Source organism: Erpetoichthys calabaricus, chromosome 14 (genome assembly GCF_900747795.2).
Source record: "Erpetoichthys calabaricus chromosome 14, fErpCal1.3, whole genome shotgun sequence".
Classification (NCBI taxonomy): domain Eukaryota; kingdom Metazoa; phylum Chordata; class Cladistia; order Polypteriformes; family Polypteridae; genus Erpetoichthys; species Erpetoichthys calabaricus.
The window spans coordinates 15,119,123-15,131,964 of NC_041407.2; the positions used below are offsets into that span (position 1 = coordinate 15,119,123).

At 36.3% G+C, this 12,842-nt stretch overlaps 2 protein-coding genes across 7 annotated transcripts in view; one reads left to right on the top strand and one right to left on the bottom strand.

Moving 5' to 3' along the window:
- The window catches only part of aatkb (apoptosis-associated tyrosine kinase b), a 770,376-nt gene that overhangs the window by 365,316 nt on the left and 392,218 nt on the right, over positions 1-12,842 (bottom strand). The window lies entirely within an intron of this gene.
- abca5 (ATP-binding cassette, sub-family A (ABC1), member 5) overlaps positions 8,605-12,842 on the top strand; it is a 94,114-nt gene continuing 89,876 nt past the window's right edge. For both annotated transcript variants that reach the window (XM_028820070.2, XM_028820071.2), the window contains exon 1: positions 8,605-9,165. The gene's annotated coding sequence lies outside the window, so the exon portion shown is untranslated. The remainder of the gene's footprint in view (positions 9,166-12,842) is intronic.

Genomic DNA, 12,842 nt, shown 5'->3' on the forward strand with positions numbered 1-12,842 from the left:
TGACTGATAGCCAGACAGGCTCCTAAGCCATCTGTCCTTCGCTATGAAAGGCAGGGTCACAGTTTTTCTTACCTAAATTCCTTTTTTGCACCTGGGGGACACAACCTGACCTCCTACATGGTCTACAGTATTTTCCCTGTCTATTAAGCAGTGCCCCCTTCTTCCTATGAGGAAGCAGGGACGCTGCTGATATGAAAACCTGCACTTCTCCAATAATACTTACTTATTCACTTACACTTGTGTGATATGGCAAGTGCCAGAACTTGTACTCAAGAATGAACAAGTACATGTCCTTCATTGAAGGCTAGGTTCAAAATCAGGCAAAGATGTGTAAATGAGAAATTGTACAGGTTAGGTCAGTAAAAATCAAGACTAAAACCATAGGTGAAAACATAAGCAAAGGTAAAAAAATATATACAGTATCAAGAAAGAAATGTAAATGACAAAATAAAATGATACTACAGTATTAAAGTGTCCCAGTCAATCTTATTTCAGCAAGTTTTATTAAACAGGTGATGATGTCATTTAAAGAGTTTTAGAGTAACACTGAAGAAGAAGAGGCAGCGCTAATGAACAACAGCAAAGATTAAATTACATGAGAGGCTGAGACTAAGGTTAAGGAAACATGCTTAGGTGAAGACCTATGATGCTAATGTGTTACCTATAGTACAGAATAAATACTGTACTCTATGTCATGCATGTTCATCCATCCATTAATTTTTAATTCCTGTTAATGGCAAGGTCAAGGTTATCCTACGACAGCTTTGATGGAACGTGGACCTATTATAGCTGCACGCACACACACACGTCTATGCACTGGTCCATTTCTTAATTGCTAACTAATCTAACCTAGATATCTCTTAATATGCAAGATGAAAACCTACGCAGACTTGGGGAGAACATGCAAACTCCACATTGATAGCATCTACTCCTAAAACTAAACTACCTTTGTGCAATTTTCAGCTACAAGCATTACCTATCACTTCACTGTGTCACCCTATTCTTTTTTAAATTCTAAAAAAGTGAAATGTTTGGTAAAAAAACAAAACAAAAAAAAAAAAACACAATTTCTTTTCAAAATAATTGGGACATTACTGGAAATGAATGAATCTTATAAACTGGGTACACGCAACTGAAGACGATGTGAGAGAAGTCTCAGTAGGTGTCATACTAGTACTTAACAAACCTAGAAGCTTTTGGGGGGTTGAAAATGGTTTTTATAACGCGACTACAGTTTATTGGCAAATCAAAGATTGAATTAAATAAAAAATTTAATTATTCCTCTATTCATTGTCTGAAACCACTTCTTACAGCGTTTGTAAGTACCCACAACCTCCCTTAAACAGCATTAAGTTTAAAGCAGAAACCAGCATTGGATATAACAATCCATCCTAGAGCACACTCAAACACATACTAACACTTAAGCCCATTTACTTTTACCAAACCCACTTACCAGCATGTCTTTGGATTGAGAAAGGAAGCCAAAAGGACAAGGAGAAGAAAAAAGAGAACATGCAATACTATACAGACTGTTTACCAACTAGGATTCAAACCAGAGTAGAAATACTCTTATGAAAATGTTCTCCACTGTGCCACCCTGCTTTCCATACCAATCATTCCACTACTGTATAGGACGCCTTTTAAATAAAACATGATCACTGTATCAACATAAATACATGCCTTTTTTATAAAACCAGCTCCTGGATTAGATGAAAAACCTTTGGACAACAATAACAAAAATGGTTATTACAAATGCTTTATGATGTCATCATGTATAAGACTGTTTTGGAACCCCGCGGCTAAATTGTATGTCAGTTTACTTCAGGACAAAACCAAAAAGCACTCCTTTGACTTTTGATTCCTATCTCTTCTTGGCTATGCATTAAAAAAAGAAAACAAATTTTATAGTCTGTCACCCATAGATACAAGTGTGATACTCCACATATAAAATCAGTTTGAATTATTATATATGAAGCACTCATTTTTCTTTCAATGTATATATAAAGTATATAAATGTGTAACTGTAATTTTTCATAAAATGAAAAATGCACACAAGTCATATTAAGTTATATATTTAAAATTAATTGCTGTTTAATTTTCCATTTTGTACATGTACTTTTTAAATTGGTCTTGTAGGGTGCACTGCATTTAAGCATTTTTTTTTTTTTACTTCTATATGATAATGAATAAGAATAAATATTAAGATACTGGTGAAAAGAAAAATGAAATGCTGTTGTGGGTTTATATAGCATTATGACTGTTCTGTAGCCTGTAAAGTATGTGAATAAAAATCCATAATGAGATGGGACGTCCAAAATAAGGAGACTCTGAAACTTCTGATTTAGGTCACAGGAATGTCTCATCTGAAAGCAACTATTTCCATAAACACAAGTAAATTTTTGTCACTTTTGTAGAAGTGAGAGTTTACAATGATGGCCAATTTTTCCAGGATCAGTTGCAAACTATCAGGTTATTTACAGATGATCAGGTTTAATTTCACTGTCTTATTAACAAACGACTAGTTTTGATCAGTAAATATAGATGTCATGTTTTAATTTAGGTCTCTCTTGGTACCATGTAATATAAATTATCAGTAACTCCAGATATTTATTGTATAATATCATGTATGTGTAGATCCAGCACACACTCACTGTTTAGTTGTACTAATGGCATTGGTAATCTTATGTACTATATCATAATTTACATTCCTTTATTTAGATAAAGGATATATGCTTAATGGCCAACAAATCCCAATCCAGGGTACAATTCTGCCATATTTCTCCAGTATGATCCCTGATGAACTGACTCACTCACAGTAACACAGCGACGTAAGTGTTAGGTTTCAATTAACAACCTTGTAGTATGAAAGTTTACATCACACCTTTCCATAGTGAAGAAAACTATCCCATGGCAGTTCAGAGGGACATTTCTCATCTCTAAAATGATTATTAAGTCATTGGTGGGGACAAACCTGAAACTTTGTGTTTATCAACTTAATAACCTTGGTACTAAATGCCCATAATGTGTAAATACACAAAATAAAAAAAAAGAAAATACACTTATCTTATATGTTGCTTTTTATAGATGAGAGTGAATGCAGACTTGCCAAGGGTCACACTGTTTAGAAGTTCAATGTACAGCTAACTCTTATTTTCATTTACAGTCAATTTCCTTGGCCACTAACCTACACAACAACAAAATACATCCCAAGGCACTTACCTTGTTTTATCCCCCCCCAAGCCCCCCCGTTCAAGTGGTGTACTTACAGGTTAAGTGACTCATTCAAGTTCACATGATAATGTCTGCTTTATTCACTGGGCCACACATCATTTGCCCCTTCTGGTAGTCTTTTTTTTTTTTTTTTTTTTTTTTTTTTATATAAACACATTTATACATAATTAATGAAACCAAGTTGTATTAACCTAAACTGACAGTTGCTAATGCTCTGTCTTTGAACACTCAACTTTATAATGTATTTAATTTAAACTGCGTTTGTCCAACTTTGTTAATTTTTTAATGTTAATAAATCTTGGGAAAATGTTTGTACCACTGAAGTTTTCCATGTTTTACCTTTGATCTGTCTGCTTAGACAGGCAGCTAAACATCTTTTTTTCAGCATATGGTGAGACTTGGTTAATGATTTGATTCTGCATTATTAATTTAGAGCACATGAAACAAAAATAGTAAAGCAGAATGATATATAATTTCCAATAAAGGATTAAACTCCTGGAAAAAAAAAAACTCAAAACCTCACTGCAGCTAGAATACATACAGTACCTGTAAGGATGTCAATAACCATAATTAAAAATACATAATCACCATCATTTTTACTCTGTTTAGCCTGATGAGGGCTACAGTTGCAGCACACTGAGCTGGGCTATCCAGTCCACTGTATTCTCTGGAACTTTCCCAAAGCCCTCCTCTGAATGCTCAGACTCCTGATGTAATCTCTCCAGTGTGTTTTGGGTCTGGTCAAGTATTCTCCCAGTGAATACTGCCTTGTATACCTCACAAGGCAGACCCTAAGCAAACATATCCAAAACATCTCAACTGGTTCTTCTCAATCTACAGAAGCAGTGATTCTACTCCATTATTGCTGAGCTCCTCAACCTGGCATAAAGAATGTGTCCAGCCATCCTGCACTGGAATAACATTTCTTACACCTGTACATGAAATCTCACTCTGTAGATCACTACACAGTTTTTATGACAATAAGTGATGACAGGAATGTAGCTTGACCAGTGAATCAAAGGCTTCATTTAAGGACTCCTACTTGACAGCTATAGTTTGGGACAGCATCTGCAAAACAGCTGCTACTACTACTCTGATTTGTTGGTCAATCTAAGAATTGCCTCGTCCCTCACTCATAAACAAATAGCTTTCCCACCACTTGTCCTCACCAATTGATCCTAGAGTTGCTTCCTTGAAAAGTGTCAACAGACTTCTAGCCATGGCTCTGTGCAACCACTACTGAGGTCTCAAACATAGGCCGTTTGGGATCTACTGTACATCACTCTTGAGATGTACAGTAGATGAGGCAAGACTTAAACTCATCCTAAACAGAGGCATCGATTAGTTATTCCCAATAAACCTTTACTGCCTGTTTCAGTTTTCTTAGTCTTTTCGTCTGTGCTAGCTCACATTTAAGTGGCGATCACTTATATCACTTAAATCACTTAAGCTCAGTACTTTTCTTTACCAGAGTGTCCAGAGCAAATGGCCTCAAATTAGAAGACACAACTGTAAAATTAATAACCAAAATTGACCAATGTACTTCGACTAGTATGGAAATTCAGTAATGATTCACAGTTTGAGATCAGCCATTCCTCCAGATATCTCCTTCATTCCCTATATGAGCACTGAAGTCTCCCTGAAGCACTACAGAGTAGACAGATGGTACTTTTTTAATGACAGAATTCAGTGTTTCTAAAAAGACAGAACTTACTAAATAGTTGTTTGGCACATCCAAAACAACAAAGTTTTCCTCTCTGCAACCAAAAGTCTTACTAAGTCGACTATCTTGATAACTACAACAACTGGCACTCAGCTGGAAGCTTGTCAATATCCCCATACCCCCCAGGAACCTTTTACATGAGGCAATTCTGGGGCAAAAGTAAGACCACTCTTAATAAAGAAGTCTGGTTCCAGAGCCAATGCTGAATGTAGAAGTGAGTAAAACTATATGTAGCTGGTATGTCTTTAACCTCTTGCACAACCTCTGGCTCCATCCCCACCAGAGAAGTTAAACTCTAAGTTCCAAGCGCCAGCTTCCACTACCATCTCTTATAGACAGTACACCGGACTCCATCCTTCACTCTCTCAGTAGTATAGCTTTTTCTGACCCGATTTTGATCACAATATGCGAGTCACCTGACTAACAGGCCACAATCCAAGGATGAAAGAGTGCTAATTATAAGCACTTAATACAAGTATTGTGCTTGCCCGGACAAAAGAGGTGGAAATCCATACCTAGCCAGCACTGTGCCAGCTCCAACAAGACAATTAAATCCACCCCAAGTACCAACAATAACTTCCTTAAAGAAAGTGTGTGGGATGCAGATGGCTGTAGTGATGTTTTCCGCTACACTTCACTAAGTTTATACTGATGATTGCAGGTCAACCTCAAACTGCCTTCAACCCCTTCCCACTTCGCCAAAAGATGATTTATAATAATAATAATAATAATATTAACTAAACCACACAGAGAAAAATGTGCAACAACAAAACAACTACTGTATTATTAATACATTTTCTACAATTCCACCACTTCCAATATATACAATGAATACAAAGCATAGAAATATATATTCAAAAATTATCCCCTCCGTCCTTTTGATTTAGTCTTTTTTCCGTTTTCCTATTCCCCCAGACTTCAGTTCCTTTGACATGCCAATCCCAGAATAAAAGATTTAGAGCTCACGTTTGCATTTTGATCCCTTTCACGGTAATCTCAATGTATCCGGAATCTTCGAGGTGGCCACCCCAGACTGCAATGGACTTGTGGAGCTCCCCGAAAACAATCTTTCTCTTGGACTCAGATGGGTCATGTCCTTTCCTCCTTTGCCATAAAAACTCAGGCTGTCTTTTCTTCCTTCTCTTCCTGCCTTTTCGCGCCCCTATTTAAATAGTGCGTCCGTTTCCATGGCACTCCCGGAAATCACAATGACAGCCCTGTACCTCCCAAAAGGTCCTCTCTATCCAACCCACCTATCTTACCTTCCGTATTTTTAAATGACAACGGGATTTTACATAGAGAGAAAGAAAAAAATAAAATATATACATTTTTATGTGGCAATGCTACATGGTCATCAACTTTTTAATAGTTAATTTAACATGGAAATTTTATTGATACTGAGAAACATTGTTCAGTCCAGTAAAAAGTTTACTAAATGAATTATTCTGAAAGGACCATGGCCACAGCCTTATTGCCAGTGTTATGAACCTTATATTTAAATTTATATTTTAAATTTGGAATACTTAGATTCTTATTTCATTATATTGTAAATTCAACACAAATTTTAAAAATTTTTATAATATTTGAGACTTGCAGCACTTACTCATACATATTACTTCATAAGTTTAAAATGTGGTTTGTGTCTCTTCAATAGCTTACAGGTCATTTGTTTAAATTTGTTATTATGGGCTGATGCACACTGATAATTTCATTTTTTCAAGCCACATTGCACTGTCAATATCAGCATATTCTATGACACAGAAGAATGTCACAATGCGCACTTTGGGAGCTACCGATATTTAAACAATTTTAACACAGTACAATACTAAGTGCCATAAAACAGCTTAGAAAACATGTATATTAGCGCCATCTTAAACATGAAGCACAATATTGCTCACATAATTTATGCTCACCAACTTCTGTATGTTCACAGTAGTGTGTCCTCATGGCTTCACTACATCCTTATATGGTATCTGCTCAACTCCAGACTGCAAAGCAATACAGAGGGTGAAAATATAATTGATACACAGCTTCCCACCGTTAGGAAAAAAACATGCAGAATTAGAAAAATCAAAGAGTACAGTATTATTACTGACATTCTGCATAGTCACTTTTTTCCCTTCTCTGTTCCAGCAAACAATACAGGACTATTAGCACTCACATAATTAAGTTTGGGGACATTTTTTAACATCATAAAACTAATCAATGGCCACTCACTGTGACAATAACATGAGTGTCCATTGTATGTATTCGGTGTCTGTTGTTGGTAAAGCAGTATGGTTATTTTTCAATGGAAGACATGCAAATAAGAACTTGATTATAGTATGTAAACATGACAATAAATTTGAACTTAATCATATCAAGGGGAATATCTCAGCAGTTGACTATGGACACTTGTAAGAACAAAGGGGACAGTGATGTGCTGAAATGGAAACAGATTGGGCTGAAGATTCACATTCTAAGTAGGAAACAACTGCACATCTACAGCAAGCTGCATGCAATTTGAACAAGACTGTTGAATATCCCCAGCTAACTGAAGCAAATGCTTACTTAGACTTGGATCCTAGTCCAACTTAACTAAATGATTAAATCTGAACAACATTCCCCACACAACTTAGCGAGTGAATATACAGGGAAGATTACAGTACTCGGAATTCCCCAAACACACATGTAATACTCAAAAAGAAAATAAACTGGAATATGGACCAAAAGGCTTTCATTAAATTAAGGTATTCAGGTAAACCTATATTAAGATAAAATTTAAAATATCATCATTTCACATGACCATAAAAATAGTATATAAAAACAGAGTAACAGTTGTACATTCCACTGACCTGTAACCATTCCTCTCATCTGCAGTTAAAGCATCTTTCGTTTTTACCGGGCCGCCTGCTCAGGTGCTGTCTTCGCTAAAACCAGTTTAATACTTATATATGCTACTGGCAGTTACGTGGCGGCTCTACAGACCGTATTTTTGGTCTCCCATTCGTTGCGTCTAGGTCGAGAGCAAGCATATTTAGATTTAAACACAGCATTAAACTGACGCTTTTGCATCTTTTGTGGTGTACAATCGTAACGCGTCTCTGCCCTGTCAAACTACCATGCAGACTATTTTTTCTAAAAACTCACAGCGTTTTCCAGCAACGTCTATTTTAAAACATTTTTATACAATACCGGTCTGTGCAACGAGCAATGCAAAAACCTAGACAAACTTCAGAATTTTATAAATCCCGACAAGAGGAACAATTCAAATATTTAAAAGGAGGAAATGTCCTGGAAAAAACGATGACAATCTGGTCATCCTATCTATTTTTCATAAGCAGGCACACACGGTCATATATACTACAGATAAAACTCAACAGCCGGTGATAGTACCTAAAACGTTTTAAGGCGAACTCTACGCTATCTGTGAAACTTAGCACACCATTGTGTATTCTAAGACAAAATGCAAACATACTATACGTCATACTATGACACGGTTTTCCAATTTGATGAGACACGCTTTGCCGCCAGTCTTGTCCCTGACATGAAATCCCCGCCTTCTGTTGGAAGGGAGACGCTTATTGGTTAATGTGCCGAATCGTTCTATCATTTATTGATTAAGTTACCTAAGATATCAGACTTCAGATTGGTTAACAGATAGCAAGCTAGACGTAGCCAGTTAAATGTCGAGAAGGAAATGATGATGATATACAGAGTGCAGGATTTGCTCGAAATGTATCTTGCTTAAAAAAACAACATGAAGAAGACATTTAAAAACAGGAGTTCCCAGCTAGTTATGAAGACGTGATATTTATTCAAAGAATGTGGGGTTTCAGTTATTTTAGCATTCTGAGAGAAACAAAAGGAATGCGAAACAAAAGAGTACATACGTCAGACGCGACACACCTCACCTTTAGCAAAAAATCGGATCTTTATACCAGCCTTTCCTGTTTATTTCTGTTTGTCAGTGACTTCGCTAAGTGAAGAATATATTTATATGTGTTTTTCGCTTTGCATCACCGAGTTCTTTCTTTGGGGAAAATGAAATTAATGTAGAATTTTATTTATTATTTTTTGTATATTATTTTTCGGTTTGTTCATGATCACAGAGCTGCCTTTTAAAACATCCACAGAGTTATACCGAAAGCTTTTAAATTAACGTGTAGTTGATTCCAGTATTCTTTCATTTCTGTTGGTTGACAGTCGGAAGTTCTTCGAACGATACAACGGTAAGTTTATAATGCTACTCTTGTGCTAGTTTTACCCTGTGTCTTCTGCATGTGAGTTTATTTCTCCTAATCGCGTTGATACAAAAATGAAAACATGACGAATAGGGGATAAGGGGTGATACCATTTTTCCATTGTGTTTGTAATATGTTTCATTGTAGTTTTTTTTGTTTTTTTTTGCTGATTTTAAGTCCGGGAAGTTAGTTGCTTAAATTATCAACACTACCGTTGAATTAAAAATGGATTATTGCATGTTAACTATGATTTGTAAGTGGCCTTCAATAGAAGCGCCCACTGAAAAGATGAAAGTGTACTAAGGCATGACGGTTAGAGAGCACAGAACATTAAACCTTTGAAGATGACGAGTCTGACAGAAGAACGATGGTTATCGGTAATGATACACTTCATGTACTTTGAGTTGACTACTTATATTGGTGGTACTTTTGTTGATGTTTTGAATGCAAATAAGTTAATTTCTCCAGATTTTTCTCTGTTTTCAGTATGTTTCGATCAGTGGATAGAAAAAATTACTGAGCGTGGTCCTAAAGATTTCTTCTTTAATATGCGATTCGATCAGTGGATGCATGTTGTGTCTGATTGTCGATAAGGCGTTTTAGCTGCAATTACATGTACAGGAAAAACACACTGGCAGGTGAGGTAACTCATTCTATTAACAGTGAGTGGGTGGTGGAGATTAAACAAGAGGCTTTATGATTTCTTGTCCAGGTTTGTTAGCTTGTAGCCTGATTAACTACCCTTTTCCCCCTTGAACCCACTCATATTAGTATAGGGTTAAATAAAAGGTGCTAGAACCTATCATGGCAACATCAAGCAGAAGGCAAAAAATTAGCAGTGGTCCATCACACAACATATTTGCTCACACTGGGCCAGTTTAGATATATGCCTAGTAACCTAACCTGCTAGTCTTTGAGATGTGTAAGAAAATTTGAAGAAAGACAAGCAGACATCGAAAACATTTAGTGACTTTAAGTTTGAGTTTGGTAGATGTGTGAAAGGAGTGCAAATCACTACAGTGTCATGCCATCCTCTAGTTAAATCATTTTTGTTTGGCATTTACAGTTTTACCAAATTTAGTCCCCAAATATCAAAATGGCTGCTGGTTTTCAGTTATATCAGTATTTTAATAAGGGTCCAATTGCTGACTTTAGTTGAACATTTAGGTTATTTGTGTGTGTTTTTTGTTTTTTTTTTTAGTTTACTTTTATTATTATCATTATTTTGTTTAATTCACAAATATTCCACCCCATGGTTGTATGTTATGGTTTAACTCACTGTATTTGCTTAAATATCCCATTCATTAAAGGGCTCACTTCTTGACATAAGTACTGTATAATTGAAAGAGGTGGGAAAGTTGGAGTTTCTGTTAGGATTAAGTAATTTCGATCAGGGCATACTATTAATCAATCATTTAAAAAAAAAAATACTGTGTATAAGTTTAAGGATTCAATTATTGGCAGGAAAATAGTATTAAAATTGAAGAGCATAAAGTTAAGGGAGTGTCCAAAAAGCTCTAATAATACAGTGATTCGCCTATTTTGTGTACCATTTCGACACCAATTTCTATCAAAGTTACAAATGCACAAGCTAATGTAAAAAACTGGACAAACACTTTGGTTCTTCAGAGCCAAGGAACGTTACAATTGTTTTGTAGTGGCTTTTCTATTCTTGCTGTTGATGACTGAAAAGTTATGACTTGTGATGAGTGAGTTGTGCCCATTGAACCAGCAGCAGTTTGGCATACAGTGTGGCCTTTAGACTGCTGTGGAAAGAAAGATTGAGGAGTTCTGCAAAATGATTTTACACTTAATTCCATTTTACAGTTTTTCATGCCTGTTGAGAAATTGTGTTTTGTCTTCATGCAAGATGTGCTGTTACAGACCAAAATATGTTAACAAACACAAAAAAGTACAGTAAATGCTAAGATTTTAAATTTTTGCTTCTTAGGAAATGTATAACTGTTACATTTAAATTGCTGGTTTAAAGCTGAAGGTGGCTGGAGAATGGATTTTGAATTATTCAGAATATATGTACAATTCTGTACTGTAGATAGACCTTGCACTGGAGAAGTAGTACAGTTTTATACTGTAGCTGACTGTTGAAGAGTACAGCATTTGGATATTAGACATGTGTAAATCTGCCAGTGCTCAAACTTTCCAGAATTGTCCAGACAGGATATTAACATTCTACGAACGTTATTTCTTAATTAATAGCTTTCACTGTGCCTTATACTACCAGAGTAGGTGATGAAATAATGAGTGGCTTCAGAAAATCAGAATGCTGGAGATGGTATTTAAATCCCAGTCTGATAGCTAGCTGTGTGCAGTTTGCTCAGTCTCCACGTATCTATGTGGGATTTTTCCTGGGCTGCCTGGTTTTCCTACATTTTAGGTTAATGACTCTATATTGGCACAGGATGAGTAAGTAAGGTTTTGTGCATGTGCATACCCTGTGATGCAGTGGCACCACATCAAGGACTGATTCCAGAATTTACCTACTACTCACACCCTATAACTGGACTAAGATGCTTTGAAAATAAATTCACTAAACATGATCCTTCGTTGGTTTATTGGTTTAAATTGGAATTAGAACCTATCATGGCAGCAACATGAATAAGGGAAGGTGTACTGTTGAACAGCTTGTTAGTCCAAAGCTAATGTCTTTAAATGGGTCAAGTTAGAGGATCCAGTAACCCGAGTTTTGAGCTGTGGGCAAAGATGGTTGACAACATTCAAACTCGACATAAAAGCCAGTTAACCTGATAATAGAACTAATTTTATGCAGTACTTCAATCTGTGTAATTCAATATTAGCATTGCAGTGGGGGCTACAGCCTATTCCAATAGCATCAGGGGTAAGGCAGAACTGGGACTCCAGTCCATCATGGGGCATTGTTTTGCAGACCCACATTTATTCACAAAGGGCCAGTTTAGAGTCATCAGTTCATTTTTTGTTCATTCTTGGGATGTGTAAGTATTATTTTCCTAGAGAAAATCTGGCACAGACAAGGAGATTTCTGCAGTGAGAGTAGTCTATTTCATGTAACACTGCCATAGTTCTGCTACACCATTAACTTTGTTTTCCTTTAGTCAAGTGACTGCTGATGACTTTTGTGCTGCACTCATGAAACGCATCTTTTGCCGTGTTGCATGTTGATGAGAACATACAAGTAAGAATTTCACTGAATTTCACTGTATTCTAGAATTTATACTATTCTGTATATATGACATTAATGACCCTATAAACCTGTAATGAAATTATTTTATTTCAGATATTAAACCAACAAGCCCCTCTACTGTATATTGCATGCAATGAGACCTATGGCCTCCAGTATGAGGAGGATATGGGAATAGGAATAAATATTAAGTTCCAAAGTTGACTGTGTCCGTTGGTCCTGGGCTATTAGATTTCTGCAAACACACATTAGAGTAGGATCTGACTTTTAGCTGTGCAGAAACTAAGAGAATGTATCAGAAACCTTACATGAAGTGGCAGTAGACTTACACTGTACACCAAATCCGAGGCCAAGGCAGAGACCTACTGTGGATGGGCATACTGTGAAGTAACGCATACACCCAAACTGACTAACGGCAGATCAACTCAAAGTGATCATTCAGCTTAATATGCAAGTGGGATATACTGTAGAAGAAAAACTGGGTTAT